Source organism: Pleurodeles waltl, chromosome 5 (assembly GCF_031143425.1).
Source record: "Pleurodeles waltl isolate 20211129_DDA chromosome 5, aPleWal1.hap1.20221129, whole genome shotgun sequence".
In the NCBI taxonomy this organism is placed as follows: domain Eukaryota; kingdom Metazoa; phylum Chordata; class Amphibia; order Caudata; family Salamandridae; genus Pleurodeles; species Pleurodeles waltl.
In genome coordinates, this window is record NC_090444.1 from 224,400,164 (window position 1) to 224,422,710 (window position 22,547).

The following is a 22,547-nucleotide window of genomic DNA, read 5'->3' on the forward strand; positions in this document are numbered from 1 at the left end:
ATACATCCTATTACAGTGACCAAATTGGCTAGTTATTAGCAAAAACCTACTTATTCGGTCACTTGAAGGTTTAAATAACCTATCCATGTGATACTTGTCACGAATACTGGAGACCTATGTACCATTTTGTTATCTTATGTCAAAACCCCATGTCTCTTTTAACCCTCTCTGTTATACCTTGTAGGAAGACTCATTCTTGCAACTCAGTGCTTACCTCTGGTATTGATTCACAGCTGAATGTCATTCTGTCTCCTCTCTAACCACTTTCAAGTCTCACCAAATAATCCTGGAAAACGGCCCTTACGAATGCTTGTGCACTCCCTTGCCCATGTCTATGCCACCCTAAATCATCCCCAAAACGAAAATATGTTTATTTGTATATGTTTCTAGTCGGTCTAGGATATATAATAATAATTATGTGTCCAGTTGCTTAATTGTGCACATTTATCACCCACCTTACACCTTGCATCCAAAATGTTATCTGTCCACTTCAAATTAGTTTATGACCTTATGTACTATGGTTCTGCTACTATGTACATTTGTTAGTGCAATGCAATTTTCTTGCACAATAGATATACACATAGATTTCTTTTTTTTTTATAAATTAATAAATTGTCCACCAAAAATCCTTATAACCCCTACAACAACATGATCAACATTGCATAATTCTCTTTATTATGACACCATTTCGATCAAAATTCTGATTGCATTAGCTTCCAATTTTTTCCCACTCACTATAGAAAATATATATACTATAGAGTTCCTACTTCAATCTGGCTCTCACCCATGACCCACTTCTACTATGATAATCAACAATGCATCTTTTCACGCTAACATCCTTTCAGACTGCCTAACTCCATACTAACTTCAACTATCATTTCAAACAATATAAACATCATTAGTAAACAGAGTACATAACATATTATGTCCATCTACCTTCTGAGTAACTCTTCATGCATGTTTTTTATGTTGGTCTAACTAAAATAATAAAGAGATCATTTCTATCATCGCACACCTCTGCTTTTTTTCACACCCACACTCACTTTCTATCTACAAGTGGTTCTTCCATAAAACCATCATGAAAACATCCTCCTCTGACTGTGTATTCTGATTTACACAGATGGTGTGACTGCCCCACAGTCCAACTTCCCTATGTGTAAGTTTGCACAAACACTTAAAGATTTCAGGAAGAAGAGGGGCGGAGCTTGCCCAACCAAGATTGTGGCTGCTTGGTGCCACAGCTTTGAGCCGGCCCGCCAATAGTCCTGATTTTTCCTGTCTTCCGGGGGGGGCCCTAATAGCACTGTAGAAAGGAGGGGGCCCGCCTGACCGGGGTCCTACAGAGGACAGAGTCCCGGGGGCCACTGGATGCTGCTGGTGGCCCCATCGGTCGGACGAGCGCCTTATCTGAGTGCAGGGCCGCGGCCTAGCCCTGCCTGCTCCGCTGGCCATTGGCGCAGAGAGTGGCCAATGGAGAAAAGGAGCCTGCGGCACGGACACGGACCTGGGTGACCAGCGACCGGCTGACTGCCAGAGTGGTGTGCAGGGGCGTGCTGCGGCCGGCCTGAGTGTGGCTGGTGCAGCGGTGGGGGTGCGGCCCTACCTTGCCTGTTCCTCTGAGTGGCGACGAAAGGGAGCCCTGGCCGCTAGATGCCCCCTCGGGCTGAGCACGAGACGCAATGGAGCCTGGGACCCTGACCCGTGGCGTTGAGGTGAGACAGACGCTGGACACCAAGGGGAGGACCCAGCCTGAAGGACTTTGCCTGGTCTCCTGGGAGGAGAGGCCTTGGTGAGGGGGCCCAGAGGAGTAGGAGAGTCTGGTGGGGTGTCCCTCTTGCCCCACCCCCCACTGGGAGTGCCTATATTTGAGCTAGCGATGAAGTAGCCCCTATATCTCCCCCTGCTTGGAAGGTTTGTCAACACGAACAGTGATAGGGTGGTGGACTTTGTCGCAAATAGCGTAACCGAGGGCTCTTTTGGCTCTCCCGATGACACACTGCCTCATAGCTGGCGCCTGATTGGAGGTCCTGCAGGTGATGGTCGTGCGATGGGGAGATGGAACATCACTGGCGTCCTGAAGGGACCTCCTGGAACATGAGATGGGACATTGCGACAACATGTGCCTGAGAGACAGTGGAAACACAGGTTTGACCCTCTTCTGCTGGGCATGACTGGGGGGCTCTCTCATCATGTGAGAAGGCCTGAGGGATGGGTAGCTAATAGAGCCCTGCGATGAGGGGTCAATCCACTCCATTGGACCTTGGACGTGGGTGGACTGCTGCAGGTTCCAGCAGACCCAAATCGCAGGGGTCAACCCAGGCAGTTCTGGTGCCTGCCCACCAGCTGACTAACAGTGACGATGGGGAGAACTTGACGCCTTCCACTATGCAGGATACCCTGAACAGGATCCAAGGGGAGATTGAGGATACCAATTTGACTCTGAGCCAGGTGATTGGAAAGGTCTCTGCTGAACTAAGCCACTTACGAATGGACCATCACAAACAGGCTCATAGTGTGAAAGCTACTGAAACGACCCCGAAGGAGCTGCAGCCCGCGCACCGGGCCCATTGAGTCCAGGTTACCCACCTCTCTGAACAGGTTCAGAGACTAGAGCACTGTGCTGAGGATGCGGCGAGCCGCAGTTGGCACAATAATGTGCGAATAGTTGGAATGTCAGATGGAGTGGAAGGACCTGATGCATTGGCCTATCTGGAGACCTGGCTGCACACGCTCATGGGCGAGAGGCCCCTCACACTGTTCTTTGCATTGTAAAGAGAACACCGGGTCCCAACTCGCAGACCAGAGCCGGGGAGGCCACCCCGACCAATAGTGGCAAAACTCCTACATTACCGGGACCGGGACCTGCTGGTGCAGAAAGTCCACAAAGCAGGCCCATTCCAGGTAGAAGGTGGCTGCGCCACTTTATCTCCGGTCTTCACAACAGCAGTCTAGTCTCGGCAACCCACCTTCAAATGGGCCCTAAGAGAGGAGGGGCTTCGGTACTCTCTGCTGTTCCACTCTAAGCTGAAGATCATCTTAGTTGGCACTACTCACTTTTTTCAGAAACCTGATGAAGCATGTTCTTGGCTTGAGTCATACCAAGCAGGCACAATGGGCGCCAAAGACGTGGAATGCAAACCACCTCGACGATGTGGCATGAGAAGACACCCATGAGATTCGACGGGCGGCCAACGGGTGACAAAGCCCACAAATCAGCAGGCTCACTAGGGGAAAAGGGTGGTGCTCCAGGCAGCGCCCTCCTTGACGGTGGCAAGAAGCTCGGATGAAGGCCAAGGGTGGGGGCCTGAGACTTTGGACTGGGGGGTCTCCTCCGACATAGATTCGGCAGGCAGTGTGATGGAGGAGCTCCCCCACGTGACACCTCAGACGTCGGATGACATCGTCTGAATCTGAGGGGCCCTACCTATCTTCAGCCCTCTTGGGATGGGGAGTTGAGGGATGTTTGTATTGCTTGTTCTAGCCCATGGTCACTTAGAAATCTGTAATGCACTATTGGAGTGCCCTATAGGGAACTTTGAAGAGGGGAGGTACATGTTCCCTGATAATTCTCTTCAATAGTATGGCTGCAATGGACCTTTCTTCTAAAATAATGTCTTGGAATGTCCGGGGCATGGGTTCGATAGCAAAGCACCACAAGATACTTTCATATATGAAACGTAGGGGGATACATATTTCCATGTTGCAGGAATCACACCTCACCCAGGTAGAAACAGATCACCTTCTAAGGCATTGGTGAGGGCAATTGTTTGCAACTACATACTCAGCATATGCAAGGGGAGCGGTAATATGGGTAAAAGCGGGAGTACCCTTTGAGGCCACTACTATTTACGTAAATATGGAGGGCCGTTATGTTTTAGTAGAGGGGCGACTTGATTGTAGACCGCTGGTCCTGGATAGTGTTTACGCCCCGAACCAGGACCAGCTCCAGTTCCTACACTCATTATCTGCCCGGCTAGCGCGCTTTACTAATGTTCCATGTCTATTTGGAGGGACTTTACTGGAGTGTTAGACCCTGTTCTAGACCGTTCAAACCCACCTCTCCGAGGGGCAGCAACTATTAAAGTGGCAGAGAGTATGTCGACCTGGATCTCCCACTGGGAACTGGTAGATATCTGGTGCCTTCAGAACCCCCTTGGTAGGGACTATTCATATTATTCACACCTCTACCGCATGCACACCAGAATAGACAGAATCCTTTGTTCAACCTCCCTTAGTGGTACGGTTACATACTCAGAATACTTAGCCCAGACTATATCCGATCATAGGCCACTATGTATCTATCTGACCACGATGGAGACTCGCCAACCCATCCCGACTTGGCGCTTGCACCCTGCAGCGTTAGAGGACGACGTCTATTGAACAGCAATACTCCACAGGTTGAAGGAATACTTGATGTTTAACTAGGGTTGGTGTCCAGTAGAGGCGTCGAATGGGAGGCCCTAAAAGTGGTAGTACGGGGGCATTGCCTCAGGCAGGCTGTGCATATCAGAAGAGACCTTGAACGGGACATTTTGTGTTTGGAGGACGACCTACACTGCCATGATAATGACCTTTATGCCACCCCAGAAATACAGGTGACATTACTAGAGGTCAGGGAGAAATATCGGACAGTGTTAGAACGTCTTAGGTGCCATGACTACAAGACATATATGGTCAAAGTGCATGAGGAAGAAGGAAAGGCGGGGAGGCTACTGGCATAGTAGGTTTGCCCGGAGGCTGGAGGGACACCGATTACTTGTCTAATGACCAGGGAGGGTGACACTATCTATGCACCTACCCAGATCAGTGATGAGTTCACAGCTTATTATAAATCTTTGTAAGGTCCCTTCCGAGTGGACCCCTCTGACAAGAGGGAGAACTTCCTGTCCGCATTTCCTCAGAGTGTCCTCTCTGATGTGGATAGAGATGCATTGTGTACGCAAATAACAGTGGGAGAGATCAAGACAGCCATTAAAACATTAGCAACAGGTAAGACCCTGGGCGCTGATGGCTTACCCTCAGAGTTCTATAAATTGGGCTGTGACATCCTGGCTCCAAGGCTGGAGGAGATGTACACCAAAGCCTATGAGAACATGATGTTGCCGGCAACAACCAGGGAGGCCAGGGTGATCCCCTTGCCCAAATCAAAGCAAGTTGATAGGAGCGTTACTGATTTCTGGCCCTTTTCCATGCTTAACACTGAATTTAAAATCCTCAGTAAGGCACTTGACGTGAGATTGCTACCCCGTATGAATAACCTCATACACGAGGACTAGAATGGGTTCACTCCAACCAGTAGCACCTCCAATAACCTCCGCAGACTGTACTCCCTGCTTTACGATGATTTTCACCCACTTGATCCAGCGGCAATGATTGTGTCAGTGGATCTTGAAAAGGCTTTCGACACAGTAAGCTGGGATTTTCTTGGGGCTACTATGTCAAAGATGGGTATGGGCGATGCCCGGGGCAATTGGGTTAGGTTACTTTACATGAACCCTGCTGCGCTTGTCAAGACAGGATGGATGATCTCCTCTAGGTTTGATATACACAGAGGATCCCGACAGGGGTGTCCTTTATCACTGTTGCTGTTTGCCATCGCCATAGAACCACTGGCGGCGAGACTCCGGGATGAGGCCCAAAAATGGGAAATATGCAGGCACGGACAATTTCACGTAATTTCCCTATACGCAGATTACCTCCTTATTTACCTTAAAAATGGTCCGGGAATGCTACCTCAAGTGTTCCAATTGCTGGACGAATTTGGTGCCTGTTCTGACCTTCGATTAAATAAAAGGAAGACTTGTGTCTTTCCGATGATTTGTGGAATGGGTCGTCCGCCTTTTTGTCCTGAGGAGGTGACTTGGGCTCTACTTACCTTCGGCTATCTGGGAATCCAGATCTATCATGAGTTGCAAGATCTCAGGGAGGGCAACTTGGGAAAAGCAATCCAAGCATTGTGGTCCAGCGTCACCTTCTGGCGCTCCCTTTGCTTGCCTACTATGGTGCGTATATCTCTCATTAAAATGGTGATGCTTCCCAGACTGCTGTATTACTTTACCAACCTGCCCATTAACCTGCCGGACTCTTGGTTTTGTCCAGTAGATGCGCTACTCAGGGAATTACTATGGGATTGCGGACGGCAGCAAGAGGCCCTGGCCACTCTACACCTACCTCCTGGTGCTGGAGTCCCAGACGTTGAGATTTATTTTCTAGCGATGGCCTGCTCGATGGCTCAGTGGGGTGGGACTTGTGGAACTGATAGTAGATGGGGGACCCCAGCAGTAGTGGACTTGTGGCCGGGCTGTTTGTGCCTAAACCAGGGGGCCCTAGGCAGGGAATATTGCTGGCAACAGCTCTGGCGAACTGGCGGAGAGTTCTCAGAAGAACAGACACAGAGGTACCCTATGCACCAGCTACGCCATTGGTGGGGATCCCTCATGGAGACCCACACTTCTACTTCACAAAAAGACAACTTGACTGCTGGACGGCTACAGACTTACATACACTAGGTGCGCTGTATAGCCAGGGAATGTTGATCCCATTTGGGGATCTTGTGGACCAGACCAGATTGCCTCGCGGGCAGTTTCTAACTTATGAGACAATGGTGGGGGCTCTTCGGGACCTCTGGAGAGACATAGAGAGTGAACCATCTACACACAATGTCCTACAAACTATAATGTCTATTGGTTCACACTCTCTCTAGGGCGCTATTGTCAATGGTACATAACCCGCTAGATGTTCTCCGGGCTAAGTGGGAGGTGGACTTAAACAGGCACCTCACCAACGCAGATTGGAAGAGAGTTTTGGCATTTGCACCGTCGGTCTCTCGAAACACCAGACTAAAATATATACAATATTACTACACTCATAGGACTTACCTTACTCCACATCAGTTGCCACTTACCCGATGTGGGATTCAGACATATGACATGCGGATGCCCACAGCTGCAAGAATTCCAAAAATTAACCACGTGCTGAATAGACAACTAGAGACCACATTAGAGACATGTCTTCTGGGGTTGTTTGCTAAGCCACGCCCCAAAAACATAGTAACAGGTTTGCTGACCTGGCCCTGGTGCTGGCTAAGCGAAGGGTGTCGATGGCATGGAAACATGATAAGGGATCCAGCTTACTAGCCTGGACACTAGATGTAGTGAGGTGGGGCAGGGCAGAGGAGAGAGCTCTGAGAAGGGTAGAAAGCAAGGGGATGAGGCGCAGGCTGTTAGCCCGCAGTGGACGGAGGTCATCGATAGCTGGGAAAACACTGCTGTGAGAATAGAGTCAGACTCGGGAAATGACACGGAGCAATACAACAATTTGATAGGAATGGTACTTGGGATGGGTGCACCTGGACCCTAAAGGACCTCAAAGAGATTGCACATGAACAAACTGCTGCCTCCCCCACACACACTCACTTAGGGAAACATCCCCACAAACAGATTCAAAGATATTGCATAAATGATGTAACATAACCTTGATGTTGTTAAACTGATTATTTGCACACATACATAGACATGGGCAAATTACCAGATTCCTATATCGTTGATTTGTTCTTTGGTTTTTCATAAATCAACTAGTGAAGTTGATTAGTAATCCTCAGATGGCATGTATATTTACCTGTTGGAAAAGTGTACACTGGTCATACACGCCATGCTTACTTAAATCTTTGCTCCCCCCCCAACCATGGTTCCTAAACAGCTCTGCTGAACTAATGACTACGACCATTACGCCAATGGAGGAGTGATGTTCCTTGACCATAATGCAAACGCAACAAGTAATGCGTGAGGCTAAACAAAACTATAAGCTTAGACTGTGTCTACCTGTACAACTGCTAAAATAGTAGGAAAATGTATTGTGTTATGCCTGCTTAAGTTGAAATGGCAACAAAATAAAAGTGTTAAAAAAGATTTCTGGAAGAAAGACCAACTGAAATGTATCATATGCAGACTGACACACAAGTGGCTCTTCCATAAAACCATTGGAAGTAACCATCTGACCATGCTATGTTCATTTCCTCCTCTCACAAATTACCATTCACATGCATACTTCCCCTACTACTAGATATCAGGTCTCATTGACACCAACTCGTTGGCCATCACCTCTTTAGGATAATAGACCCATCATCGCCCACAAAATAGGGACCTCTTCTAATACACACATTATTTAAGCCACAGTTTTCTGCTGCACCATGTATCATTATCAGCTAAAATAATACCTTAATCAACTACCACTTTTCTAATCTCACATTTACAAATCAACTAGTTTTCTCTCTTTCTCTCTCTTTCTCTCTCTCTCTCTCTCTCTCTCTCTCTCTCTCTTTTACACACAGAGACACACACACACACACATCCGCTGGTAGAAAACTAATCATCACTGATGTAAACATCTTCCCAAGGAACATCTGCCATCTCACCAGTTATTTCTTTAGTCCTCCATTGGAAATCCTAATAGTATGGCTTCTTGAGCTTCTGAAAAACTATCCAAACTAAACTGGCAGTCCTCAATCCCTGGCTTTTACTTATGTATTCAATGATCCTCATGCCTGTCACCTGCCTTCTTGATGACTAAGGGGCTGATTCTAACCCCGGCGGTCGGCGGGAGCACCGCCGACAGGCCGGCGGTGCCCCGCAGGGCATTCTGACCGCGGCGCTTTGGCCGCGGTCAGAAAGGGTAAACCGGCGGTCTCCCGCCGGTTTACCGCTGCCCTCAGAATCCCCCATGGCGGCGCAGCTTGCTGCGCCGCCATGGGGGATTCTGACCCCCCTACCGCCATCCTGTTCATGGCGGGAAAGCCGCCATGAACAGGATGGCGGTAGGGGGGGTCGCGGGTCCCCTGGGGGCCCCTGCCGTGCCCATGCCAATGGCATGGGCACGGCAGGGGCCCCCGTAAGAGGGCCCCGCAAGGTATTTCAGTGTCTACATTGCAGACACTGAAATACGCGACGGGTGCTACTGCACCCTTCGCACCTTCCCACTCCGCCGGCTCGATTACGAGCCGGCATCCTCGTGGGAAGGGAGTTTTTCGCTGGGCTGGCGGGCGGTCTTTTGGAGACCGCCCGCCAGCCCAGGGAAAAACTCATAATACCCTCCGCGGTCTTCTGACCGCGGAGCGGTATTATGGGGGCGGAATTCTGGCGGGCGGCCTCCGCCGCCCGCCAGAATTAGAATCACCCCCTAAGTCTCCCCATGACTACTCTGATAATGAGTGTTTAAGAAAGCAGCACAAGAACAGTCAGGGAATACCTCCTTAGGCAACATCCTCCTCTGACGGTGTACTCCGATCTACACAAATAGTGTGAGAGCCCCACAGTCCAACCTTACCATGTGTATGTTTATACAAACACTTGAAGATCGCAGCAAGAAAGACCCAGTGAAAAATATGGTATTCAAACTGACACACATTCTACTTCTAAATACTAGAATAAAATACATGATTTCCTTTGCAGAAAGACTTGGACTACCTCTTCACCACAAACACCTTTCTCGCAAATGAGTTGGGTTCTACGGTTTACAAAATTGTTCAAAAATGTTACAAAATTGTATTTAAGAATTGAATTCAATAAACAGCAGTTCTGTCCACTTTTTTTTTATAGAAGTGATAAACCTCAATCTTCACTTTTATTTCAATCAATAAGATGTTGAATCCATACTTAACAGTGCTCCTACCTACCTTCATCTTTACCATGCCCTTCATACTAATATTCCCCATAAGCAAAATCCAACCTATTTTTTCAACTTTTCAGGGATCCAACACTGACATGCTTAAGCCTACAGACAAACCACTAAAACTTGTTAGTGTCCATCTATAAAAAGTTCCTAAAAACTCACATTTACTGACTAAAATACAATGCTTGAAACAATTCAACTCCTGCATGCCTTTTTAATTAACGGCTTAGATGTTCATCCAATACAATATTCCTACTGAAAATCTATCAGATGAAACTGGAAAACAACCTTCCATTGGCACAACAGTACAACAGGCAACTGAAATGGTTAAAACACATCTATGAATCAAAGAAACATAATGGCTTAAAAACAGTAGACAAAAGTAGAAAGTTCCATGACTTAGGACATGATTTTGAGTTTGGTGGATGGAGGCAGATAGGGTGACAGGGTACTTTACATCTGCTACCCTACCTTTACTCCACTCTCCAAATTTAGAAATGCCCTGCGGACATCTCTATACATTGACAGGAACCACAGTCATGGGATGGAGGCCCTCAAACGTTTCCAAAGTGTTTTTATTTTTTTAAACACACTCCCAAGGCAGGACCTGTTTTTTAAATACAAGAAAAAACAAACAACTGACTCCCATTTCATGGCCTTTTTCTTCCATGGAGTGGGGGTAATTTTCTTTTTTTCATTGTCCACCACTGACAGAATATTCCTAGTGGTGATGAACAGCAAAAAAACAAGCCAGACAACAGCTCACTCTAAATAGGGGGGGATAGTTGGATGGCTTACCTCTGAAGGTCCCTACTTCATCCGGCCATTGGAGAAAGACACAAGCTATTAAACCTGGCAATTCTTTTACATCAGGCACAATGACCAACATTTTGACAGAGAGGGTACTCTCTGCTGCAACAGAGTTCACTCTCTGCCAAACTCTGAATCAGTCCCTCTGCATCTTTACACATGTTAAAGAATCTTTACATGGAGTATTGCCAAAATAATACTGAACACCACATGAACCAAGAAAGAACATTTCAAATGATTTCAAGAAACATAAAACCTTATGAATGGTACACCTTATTACAACTGCTTTGGGCTAATCTCACAAACTACTGATACACTCCATCACAATTGTTTTGTGAAATTTCATAAACCAAGGAGTAAACAAAATAATCAACTATGTATAGGCAGTAAAAGACAGTAAGAAAGCAAACATTTGATTCTTTCAATACTGTGGAGCTATGTCTGGTCCTCCAGACCAGGAGACCTTCTAACCCTGGAAAAGGCTTCATAGCTTCATTCATTCAGGAGCTAGGTATTGCCAGTAGAAAACAAGGATCCTCTGCCAATCCTAGTTCTCCCATATTTATGCACATACCCACAAACCCTATTGTTAGACCCTAGTACATAAACATCCTTTTTGCAACGTCAGAGCAAGAAGAAGTCATGCCATTATATCTTTCTAAAACAGTCCTCTGTTGTAATGTATTATGTCTTCCCTTGATCACTAAGTACCTTTCTATAAGTTTACTTATGATATATCCCGACTTCCCTGTACCCTCTCCTTGTTCTCATATACCCCCTTAGTTCTCTACTGCATGGTACATTCTAAGGTTCTAAAGACAGTGGTTGACACTTACAGCTGTGATGAGATTCTGACTAACAGCTTGTGGCTGAGGACGGCTGCCTCTGGACATCAATAAAGATAACAAATTGGAGCATTGTGTCCGTTTATCATTATAACGTCCTAACAAACCCAAACGAGCTCATCATTTTTAGACCTATCTTAACTATCCAAATAAAAGGCAACCTACTTAAGAGATCAATTAGCAATCATCTGTACAATATATAGGAACGTTTTGCAGTTTCTTGGATGCTTTGCAATCTACACCACATGCAGGGAACTACAGGGATCAACTTTTTCCCTCCTACATTTCAATATCTACAACAGGGTGCTATCCCCCTCAAATGGATCAGTTAGCTACTCTTGGTGTAGCTATGCTGATGATACACAGATCATTCAATGATGACAAAATTGGCCTTTGATCAGAGAATGTTGTCCAATTTTCCTTAAACAAAAGTGACAGTTGAACATAAAACAACCACTTCAAACTGAACCCAGATAACAGTTTCCAACACAGCAATAGATATCTGATCCCATCCTCTGTATCAAGGCCCACCTAGCAAGGTGACAGCCCCTCTGTCCTCTGGATAATTAAGGATCTGGTGCTCATAACTGATTGTGTGCCCCATTCATGCCACAATAAAGACCAAAGTCAAAACATCCTTCTGTCACCTAAAATTACAGGGATGTAATTCCTTGTCTTCCCTCAAAGGGTTCTTGCCAATATCTCTAACTGTACTGAATCAAATACTCAAATGGACTAGAAAGGGCTATAAGCTTTCCTTATGTGCAGATTCCAGCATATATGAAATGTCACAATCACAATGATTATGAATTTGAAATGCAGAGAGAAAATCACTCCATCCTTGAATGTCGTAAGCTTCAGTTTGGTCTAGATTTGCTTTTACAGAAACAAAATTGTTGGAAATGACCAACTTTTGGGTGGTATTCACTGAGATTTTGGCCTACACTATGCTATGTATTGCCAAACCCATTTTCATTGACTTTGCATCTCTGCATACTGTACTCCTGCTAATCAGCAGTAAAGTACCTGTGCTTTGCCTTCTAAACATGGTAAAATTAGTACACCTCTGAGTGATACATTTATGTTACTTATACATGCCTAGGTATTAGAATTACATGTACTCAGACCCCTTATTTAAACGGTGCTAGTGTCCTGCAGCATTTATTGTGCCACCCAATAATGAAGCACTGTTAAACATGTCTCAGGCCTGCCACTACAGTCGGTGTGTGCAAATTTAAAACTGTCATTTTGACCCAGCAAAATGAAACCTTTGCCAGGCCTAAACCTTCCTTTTTATTACTCATGTCACCCATAAGGCAAGCCCTAAAGTTCATAGGATAGGATGAATTGTATGCTGTGTACTTAAGTTTTTAGATGTCCTGGAAGTGAACACCCCAAAGACATTTTTTACTTCAGGAAGGCTAGACCTCCCATACACTAATACTGGTCTGCTGTACTATTACATTTAAAAGGTGATAGCTTTAGTTTTGAAACAGCTAGAGAACACATCCTTCCACTCATTTGAATTATAATTTAAAATGCTAAAGTTGTATTTTATATTACTATTTTGAAAATGGCACTTTTAGAAAGTTTATATTTTTCTGGTCAAACCAAATGTGCCTTTCTGCCAGTGTCCCGGGTCATATGGCTGTTAGTCGCTCCCCCCCATGTGATGTGTATTTCTTCCAGACAGGGGACAAAAGGACCTTGGATGTGGGGAAGGGTGTTCTTCATTAAAGCAGGGTCGCAGTGGGGGTGGGGAAGTTGTGCCCAGTTCTTCCTGAGCTTCAAAGGGTAGCCTGAAGGCTGTACCAAGCCCCTTCCCAACTTCAGAAGATGCCTGCCAGTCACTGGCAAAATCAGCTCTCATTTGGGCATACCTGCCTTTTTGTCCCTGGTAAGAATGAATCCAAACCCACAGGAAATGGAATAACTGACCAGAACTAGTTTTAGGGTTAGAGAAAGGGGAATCCTCCTCAAACAACCTGGTGCCGGAGTATAAAAGTGGCAACCCAGAACCTCTCATCCGAACACTTCTGGACTTGGAAAGATTGTGAAGATTGACTGCCCTGCTGTCTGACGAGGGAAGACTGGACCTGCTTGCCAGGATTCCAGGCCCCAGAAGTGACTCCAAGGGTCAGTTGTCTGACCTCTTATTTGAGCTACATGGAGACTACAGTCTTCCAAAGGACCCTCCTGCTTTCCAGTTGACCAATACAATATGAACCTGATCTGGCCCCCTCTACTGGCCTCTGTGGGATTGAGAACGGAACCCTCCTAACCCCAAGTGCTGTTGTACAGGTCCTGAGCCCTTGGCTGGAGACAGACTGTATTCTCCCTGCCCTACTGAAAGTTCCAAAATTCACTAGTTATAGTTTACTGAGCTAACTATAACTTGCACTCTGTCATGCTCTGCTTATGACATCACTCATGACATGTTAAGTGATGTCAGAAGATCTGCGTGTGGGAACACTAGGTCAAGTATAACCAGCAGATTGGAATCCCATCTTGGGATAGCATTCTGCCCAACTTGCAAACAGGGCCTTAGTGCAGGACCAACAAGTGTAATTGCAGGGTAAGCTTCACACACAGAAATGGTACAGAATTTGCAGCTTCAACAATTGAGAATCAAGGGTGGCTTGGGAAAAGAAAGGAAAGGAAAGGAAAGGAAAGGAAAGGAAAGGAAAGGAAAGGAAAGGAAAGGAAAGGAAAGGAAAGGAAAGGAAAGGAAAAGGAAAAGAGAAAAAAGGAAAAACGGAAAGGGAAGGGGACCTCAAGCCAATTGGTTGATGGGTAAAAGATGTTCAAGGGACCCCAAGCCTTTTGGCTCGGGAGTGAAAGGTGTTCATAATTGAGGTGCAGCTGACCCCACACTACTGAACCCAGGGGCTAATTTAACTGCTACACTAATGATAGCTGCTCTGTTGAGCTTCATAAACAAACAGACTTGCTACTACAGATAACAGCAGCAAGGTATACTTCCCTTCAACTCAGTGCACTAGGACATGGCAAGAAGGAGTACTGATGTACTTTGGCCTTGAGTTCAACCAGCCATAGCATTATTGTGAAGATAATGTACTCCCTCAATCAGAGATTATTGTTTAATCACAATCTAATGTTTTTTTATATCATATTATAGTTGTGAGCTTCTACTTGCTGCAGATGAAACATAAAAGCTAGCTAAACCTAAGTGAAAATTCTGAAACCCACACCTTCTTCTCATGTCATGAATGTAGGGCAAATGAATGATGGGTATGATTCTTTTATATATGCTCACACTGGGAGCAAGGAAAAGAGTAATTTTGAAATATTATGCAAATCAGTAATCATGGTTGCTGTACTACTTTAACCCCTACCATGCCCCGGACGAGCTGGTCTCGTCCAGGCACAAGGTTGCCGTGTGCCTGGGACAAGACCAGCTCGTCCTCCACCTGGCCCACGGGGGAAGTGCTAGCGCTCCCCGTGTGCCCCCCACCCACACCCCTCTGTCAGGTATGAAGGGGGAATCGCTTCCCCTTTCACCCCTGACCCCTCCACTCCCCCAGTGACACCTGATGACGTCAGCACGCAAATCGCGCGCTAACCTCATCAGAGGTCACCTCGAGCGCGATTCCGGAAGAGAAATGCTTTTGAATTTCTCTTCCGGGAGGTGGGGTGGGAGAGACAAGAAAGGAAAGGAAAGACCTTTCCTTTCGGCAGCAGAAATGGCCACTAGACACCTAGGATTTTTTTTTGTATATTTCAATAAGGGGAGAGGCCCCTTGGGCAAGGGCCACTCCCCAGGGGAGAAATTGATTTCTAGGCCATTTCTGCCTCCCTGGGGGCAGATCGGCCTAATATCGTTAGGCCGATCTGCCCCCAGGGAGGATACAAAACCACTGGACACCAGGGATAATTTGTTTTTTGTTTATTTTTATTTTTTTATGTTTGGGGAGCAACCCCTAAGGCAAGGGGGAGGCCAAATTATTATTAGGCCATTTCTGCCCCACCTGGGATATATATATATTTTTGATTTACTTTATGTTTTTATGTATGGGGAGCGACCCCGTAGACAAGGGTCGCTCCCCTGGGGGGAAACTTGTGTTTAGGCCATTTCTGCCCCCCTTGGGGGCAGATCGGCCTATTTTTGTTAGGCCAATCTGCCCCCAAAGAAACCTCCAGACACCATGAATGAGTGTGTGTGTATGTGTGTGTTTTGTTTGGGGGCAGCTCCTTGGGCAAGGGTCGCTCCCCATGGGGCACATTACTGTTGGCCATAACTGCCCCCCTTGGGGGCAGATTGACCTATTTTTGGAAGGCCCATCTGCCCCCAAGGGAGGAAGAAAGCCCACCAGAGACCAGGGAAGATTTTGTTTTCAAAATAAGAGGTTGGGGTTATAGCCATACCCCCAACCCAAGTAAATGGGGCCAAAGTCGTTCTGCCCACCAGTGGACAGATTGGGCAATTACCCCCGATTCACACCCCGGGGGGACAGATAGTCTACTAGAGGACAGGGAATAAAAAAAAAAAAGGAAAATAGTGGGGTGGTGGCTACCAACCAGTATGGGCCTGGTTATGCCCCCACCCGAACTGAAGGGACTAACAGTCTTTCAGCTCTCCGCTGCACACGAAAACATCTTATCCCATGGCAAGTAAGAGGACATTTGATTATTTTTGGTTTTTGTTTTACATTTGGGCCGTGAGAGCTTGGTAACTCTCAAAATCGTCCCACTTGGAATGGAGAGGGCTGCACTTTTTTTTACTTTGGGACGCTGCCATGCAGAAAAATTCACAAGACCTAGACACATCTGAAAACTAAACATCTGGTTGATTCCAGGGTGGTGTGCTTCACATGCACCCCGCATCATTTCCTTACCCACAATGCCCTGCAAACCTGCATCTTTGCTGGAAAGCACACATGTTTCCCACATTTTTGTGATGGAACCTTCTGGAATCTGCAGGAATCCACAAAATTCCTACCACCCAGCATTGTCTCATCTATACCGATGAAAATTCTGCTGCACTTGTCAGCCTAAAAATGTTTTTTTTCACACTGCCCTTTTGGACCCACTTTGGTTCCCCCTCAATTTCAACATGTTTTTGGCTCTTCCCTGTCACAAGCACTTGTCCCACCTATACAAGTGAGGTATAATTTTTACCGGGAGACTGAGGGGAACGTTGAGTGGTAGGACATTTGTTCCGGTGCGGTGAACCCACACAGAGATGTGGGAAAAATGTGTTTTTTTTACCTAAATTTGAAGTTTGCTGAGGATTCTGGGTAAGAAAACATTGGGGGATCTACGCAAGCCACCCCTCCCTGGACTCCCTAGGGTGTCTAGTTTTCAGAAATGTTTGGGTTTGGTAGGTTTCCCTAGATGGCTGGTGAACCCAGGACCAAAAACACAGGTGCCCCCCCCCAACAAAAACAGGTAGTTTTGTATTTGATCATTTTGATTTGTCCAGATAGTGTTTTGGGGCATTTCCTGTTGCGAGTGCAAGGCCTACCCACACAAGTGAGGTACCATTTATATCAGGAGACTTGGGGGGAACGCTGGGTGGAAGGAAATTTGTGACTCCTCAGATTCCAGAACTTTCTGTCTCCGAAATGTGAGGAAAACGTGTTTTTTTAGCCAAACTTTGAGGTTTGAAAAGGATTCTGTGTAACAGAACCTGGTGCGAGCCCCACAAGTCACCCCATCTTGGATTCCCATAGGTCTCTAGTTTTAAAAAATGCACATGTTTGGTAGGTTTCTCTAGGTGCCGGCTGAGCTAGAGGCCAAAATCCACAGGTAGGCACTTTGCAAAAAACACCTCTGTTTTCTGTGAAAAAATGTGATGTGTCCACATTGTGTTTTGGGGCATTTCCTGTTGCAGGCACTAGGCCTACCCACACAAGTGAGGTATCATTTTTATCGGGAGACTTGGGGGAATACTGGGTGGAAGGAAATTTGTGGCTCCTCTCAGATTCCTGAACTTTCTGTCACCGAAATGTGAGGAAAAAGTGATTTTTTAGCCACATTTTGAGGTTTGCAAAGGATTCTGGGTAACAGAACCTGGTGAGAGCCCCACAAGTCACCCCATCTTGGATTGCCCTAGGTCTCTAGTTTTCAAAAATGCACAGGTTTGGTAGGTTTCCCTAGCTGCCGGCTGAGCTAGAGGTCAAAATCCACAGGTTGGCACTTTGCAAAAAACGCCTGTTTTCTTTGGGAAAATGTGATGTGTCCATGTTGTGTTTTGGGGCATTTCCTGTCACAGGCGCTAGGCCTACCCACACAAATGAGGTACCATTTTTATCGGGATACTTGGGGGAATATAGTATAGCAAAACAAGTGTTATTGTCCCTTGTCTTTCTCTAAATTTTTTCCTTCCAAATATAAGACAGTGTGTAAAAAAGACGTCTATTTGAAAAATGCCCTGTAATTCTCATGCTAGTATGGGAACCCCAAGATTCAGAGATGTGCAAATAACAACTGCTCCTCAGCACCTCATCTTGTGCCCATTTTTTAAATACAAAGGTTTTCTTGATACCTATTTTTCACTCTTTATATTTCAGAAAATGAATTGCTGTATACCCGGTATAGAGTGAAAACCCACTGCAAGGAGCAGCTCATTTATTGGCGCTGGGTACCTAGGGTTCTTGATGAAGTAAAACGTAGAGAAAAATGGCTTTTTTCTTACCTCAATTTCAATATTTCTTTATTTCAGTTGTTATTTTCTGTAGGAAACCCTTGTAGGATCTACACAAATTACCCATTGCTGAATTCAGAATTCTGTCTACTTTTTAGAAATGTTTAGGTTTCTGGGATCCAGCATTGGTTTCACACCCATTTCTGTCACTGACTGGAAGGAGGCTGAAAGCACAAAAAATCATAAAAATGAGGTATGTCCCAGTAAAATGCCAAAATTGTGTTGAAAAATTGGGTTTTCTGATTCAAGTCTGCCTGTTCCTGAAAGCGGGGAAGCTGGTGATTTTAGCACGTCAAACCCTATGTTGATGCTGTTTTCAGGGAAAAAAAACACAAGCCTTCTTCTGCAGCCCTTTTTCCCATTTTATTTTTAAAAACGATTTTTTCACTGTATTTTGGCTAATTTCTTGGTCTCCTTCAAGGGAACCCACAAAGTCTTGGTACCTCTAGAATCCCTAGGATGTTGGAAAAAAGGACGCAAATTTGGCGTGGGTAGCTTACATGGAAAAAAGTTATGAGGGCCTAAGCTCGCCCTACCCCAAATAGCCAAAAAAAGGCCTGGCACCTGAGGGGGAAAAGGCCTGGCAGCGAAGAGGTTAAAGAACATCTTAAGTTCACTTTTTCAATTTCAGTGGGCACAAAGAGTAGATTAAAGCGAAGGCATTCAAAAGGCTATTGTTTTTGCATTACATTTTGACCTGTTCCTGTTTGTGTCCTCTTGCAAATCTTAGTATGAGTTAACCATACACCTTCCTCACCCTTTCAGCATGCTAACATCATCACACCGACAAGTCTTAAACAAAGTGTAAGACCCTGTTTGGGGTGGCCCCAGGAAGGCAGGGGATATTGGGTCATAAGCGTGGTGGTGGGTTCATTTGCCTCTGGAGTCTTGGGGTCCATCCTACTGTGACTCTGCAAACTGGTCCAAGTCCACTTACACACATGACATTCAAGGTAGTGAGGGTGAGCAGTCAAAAGAGTTTCTCAAGACAGTGAGGAGACAGTCACTCAAAACTCAATAACCCATCCACAGACAAAACAAATCACTGTGCAGCCCAGTGCTTCTCTTAATAAAAGGTGAAGTATTTTATTACTGCAGCAAAAGGAAAAACTACAAACATTAATGGGGATCGAACTACAGACTTTTATGATCCTGTCAGTGGGTTCTAGCCATGTGTCACACTGTCTGTATAATCACTCTTTTATAGGTCCTATGGTACCCCCAATACCTACAGTGTCCAGCAGAGATAAACTATTGTAGGCACCAAGCAGGGAGATGTATAGGTTCACTAAGCAACCGCCATCTTAAGCAACCCCCAAGTCAGTTCGTTCAGATGCTGAGTCAAAGAAATCACACTGGCAATATTAACTTTTCGACGTGCAGGCTTATCTTTGTCTTCAGTATATAATCTCACAGTATTTAGTTGTCAGGCTCCATAATACTTGTCTGGTGTGGATGCGTCTTGGTGTGATGCTGAATGGTGGCAGGCACTGTCACCATCTGTGTCAGCAGATGGCAGTCTAGCTCCTCACTCTGGCTGCTAGGATGAACAGCAAAGAAGGCTTGGTCATTGGGTGCTCATATTCAGCAGTTGTAGCCTCCAGTCTGAGAGAACAGTTTCCCTGCATTAGTGGTGACAATTATTCTTGCATGATGCCACTCAAATTGAACTTCAGGGATGCAGGACAGCTATGTAGCTTCTTCATTCAGTTTGCGACATGAATTGACACCAGCTTGGCTCTGGGTGTTACTTGCCTCTTCTGTGAGCTCCAAACACAGGAGACTTGGCAGGGCTTCTCCTCCTGAACATGTTCTCTTCTAACAGGGCCAGTCACTCTCCTTCCCTCTCTGTACAGGCAGGCAGTCGTGTATGTGCTAAGCAGACCACAGCTTATCTGGCATGTTATTCAAACTTCAGGTCATGTCCCTTCACCTCTTGTAGACAGGCTGTCTTACAGACACCAGCACTTGTCATGGGGAAGTCCCTTAAGTACTTTGCTCGCACTCTCTTCCTTGGTTAAAATTAACTTGGAACTGAAAAACGTGGGAGGGGAGTTTAGGCCCCACTTCTATTTTCAATAGTTGATAAGGAACCATTTGTGGTAATATATTTATTTATTGGTGTACAGGGCGTCAATACCACAACATATGACTACCCCTGCATGTTGAAACACAATCTAAACTGCCAATACAGGTTTCAAAGTTACCTACAATAAAAAGCTTAAAATGTGCTTAAAGGTTGTTAGCAACTGTTAGAAATGGGGTTTTTGGTTGGCAGTTAGGTTGCCCTCTGTCCAAGCAAGAACCCTCACTCTAGTCAGGGTAAGTCACACACAATCCAAAATCAGCCTGTGCTCACCCTCCGGTAGCTTGGCACGAGCAGTCAGGCTTAACTTAGAAGGCAATGTGTAAAGCATTTGTGCAATAAATCATACAACACCATAGCATAACACCACAAAAATACACCACACAGTATTTAGAAAAATATATAATATTTATCTGGGTATCTTCAGGTCAAAACGATCAAAGTTGCAATATGAATTTGTAAATATATCACTGAAAAGTGATATAAAGTGTCTTAAGTCTTTAGAAAGTAAACAGAGTCTCTTTCAAACACAAAGTACCTGGTTTCTGGTGGAAAATCTCCTCAGAGGGCCACAAAGGAAGAGGTGCGTGGAAAAAGGGTGTGTGCGTCAATTTCTCCCCAGCACACACGGACTTGCGTCGTTATTTTCCACGCGGGGAAGTCGGGCGTCGTTTTCCGGCGCTCGGACAGTCTCTTTCTGTGGGTCGCGGGGATTACCAGATGTCCCGGGTCTGTGCGTGGATTTTCCTGCTTGTTTTCCGGCTGCGCGTCGTTCTGCGGGGCTGCGCGTTGAAGTTTCGATCTCACGGCAGGCGTCGCGTCGATTTCTCCTGCGGAGTCTGGCGCCGTTGTCCTTGCGAGGCCGTGCGTCAAAGTTTTGATCTCACGGCAGGCGTCGCGTCCTCCTGCGGAGTCGGGCGGCGTTGTCCTTGCGAGGCCGTGCGTCAAAGTTTTGATCTCACGGCAGGCGTCGCATCGATTTCTCCCGGGAAGTCGGGCGGCGTTGTCCTTGCGAGGCCGTGCGTCAAAGTTTCGGTCGTCCCGAAGGCGTCGCGTTGATCAGCGTCGGTGTGCGGCGTTTTTCTTGCCGCAGAACAAGCTGTGCGTCGAAAAGTTCGGCGCATGGAGCGTCCAAAAGGAAGAGTGAAGTCTTTTTGGTCCTGAGACTTCAGGGAACAGGAGGCAAGCTCTATCCAAGCCCTTGGAGAGCACTTTTACAGCCAGGCAAGAGTTCAGCAAGGCAGCAGGCCAACAGCAAGGCAGCAGTCCTTTGTAGAAAAGCAGACAGGTGAGTCCTTTGAGCAGCCAGGCAGTTCTTCTTGGCAGGATGTAGTTTCTGGTTCAGGTTTCTTCTCCAGCAAGTGTCTGATGAGGTAGGGCAGAGGCCCTGTTTTATACTAAGTTGTGCCTTTGAAGTGGGGGTGACTTCAAAGAGTCTCTAAGAAATGCACCAAGTTCCCTTTCAGCTCAATCCTGTCTGCCAGAGTCCCAGTAGGGGGTGTGGCAGTCCTTTGTGTGAGGGCAGGCCCTCCACCCTCCCAGCCCAGGAAGACCCATTCAAAATGCAGATGTATGCAAGTGAGGCTGAGTACCCTGTGTTTGGGGTGTGTCTGAGTGAATGCACAAGGAGCTGTCAACTAAACCTAGCCAGACGTGGATTGAAGGGCACAACAAGATTTTAGTGCAAAGAAATGCTCACTTTCTAAAAGTGGCATTTCTAGAATAGTAATATTAAATCCGACTTCACCAGTCAGCAGGATTTTGTATTACCATTCTGGCCATACTAAATATGACCTTCCTGCTCCTTTCAGATCAGCAGCTGCCACTTCAACAGTGTATGAGGGCAGCCCCAATGTTAGCCTATGAAAGGAGCAGGCCTCACAGTAGTGTAAAAGCGAATTTAGGAGTTTCACACTACCAGGACATATAACTACACAGGTACATGTCCTGCCTTTTACCTACACAGCACCCTGCTCTAGGGGTTACCTAGGGCACACATTAGGGATGACTTATATGTAGTAAAAGGGGAGTTCTAGGCTTGGCAAGTACTTTTAAATGCCAAGTCGAAGTGGCAGTGAAACTGCACACACAGGCCTTGCAATGGCAGGCCTGAGACAGGGTTAAGGGGCTACTGAGGTGGGTGGCACAACCAGTGCTGCAGGCCCACTAGTAGCATTTAATCTACCTGCCCTAGGCACATGTAGTGCACTCTACCAGGGACTTACAAGTAAATTAAATAGTCAATCATGGATAAACCAATCAGTAGTACAATTTACACAGAGAGCATATGCACTTTAGCACTGGTTAGCAGTGGTAAAGTGCCCAGAGGTCAAAAGCCAACAACAACAGGTCAGAAAAAAATAGGAGGAAGGAGGCAAAAAGTTTGGGGATGTCCCTGTCAAAAAGCCAGGTCCAACAGCAACGAATTGCAAGCTGCATGTGTGTCTTTGTTTTCACATTACCAGCAGCAGGG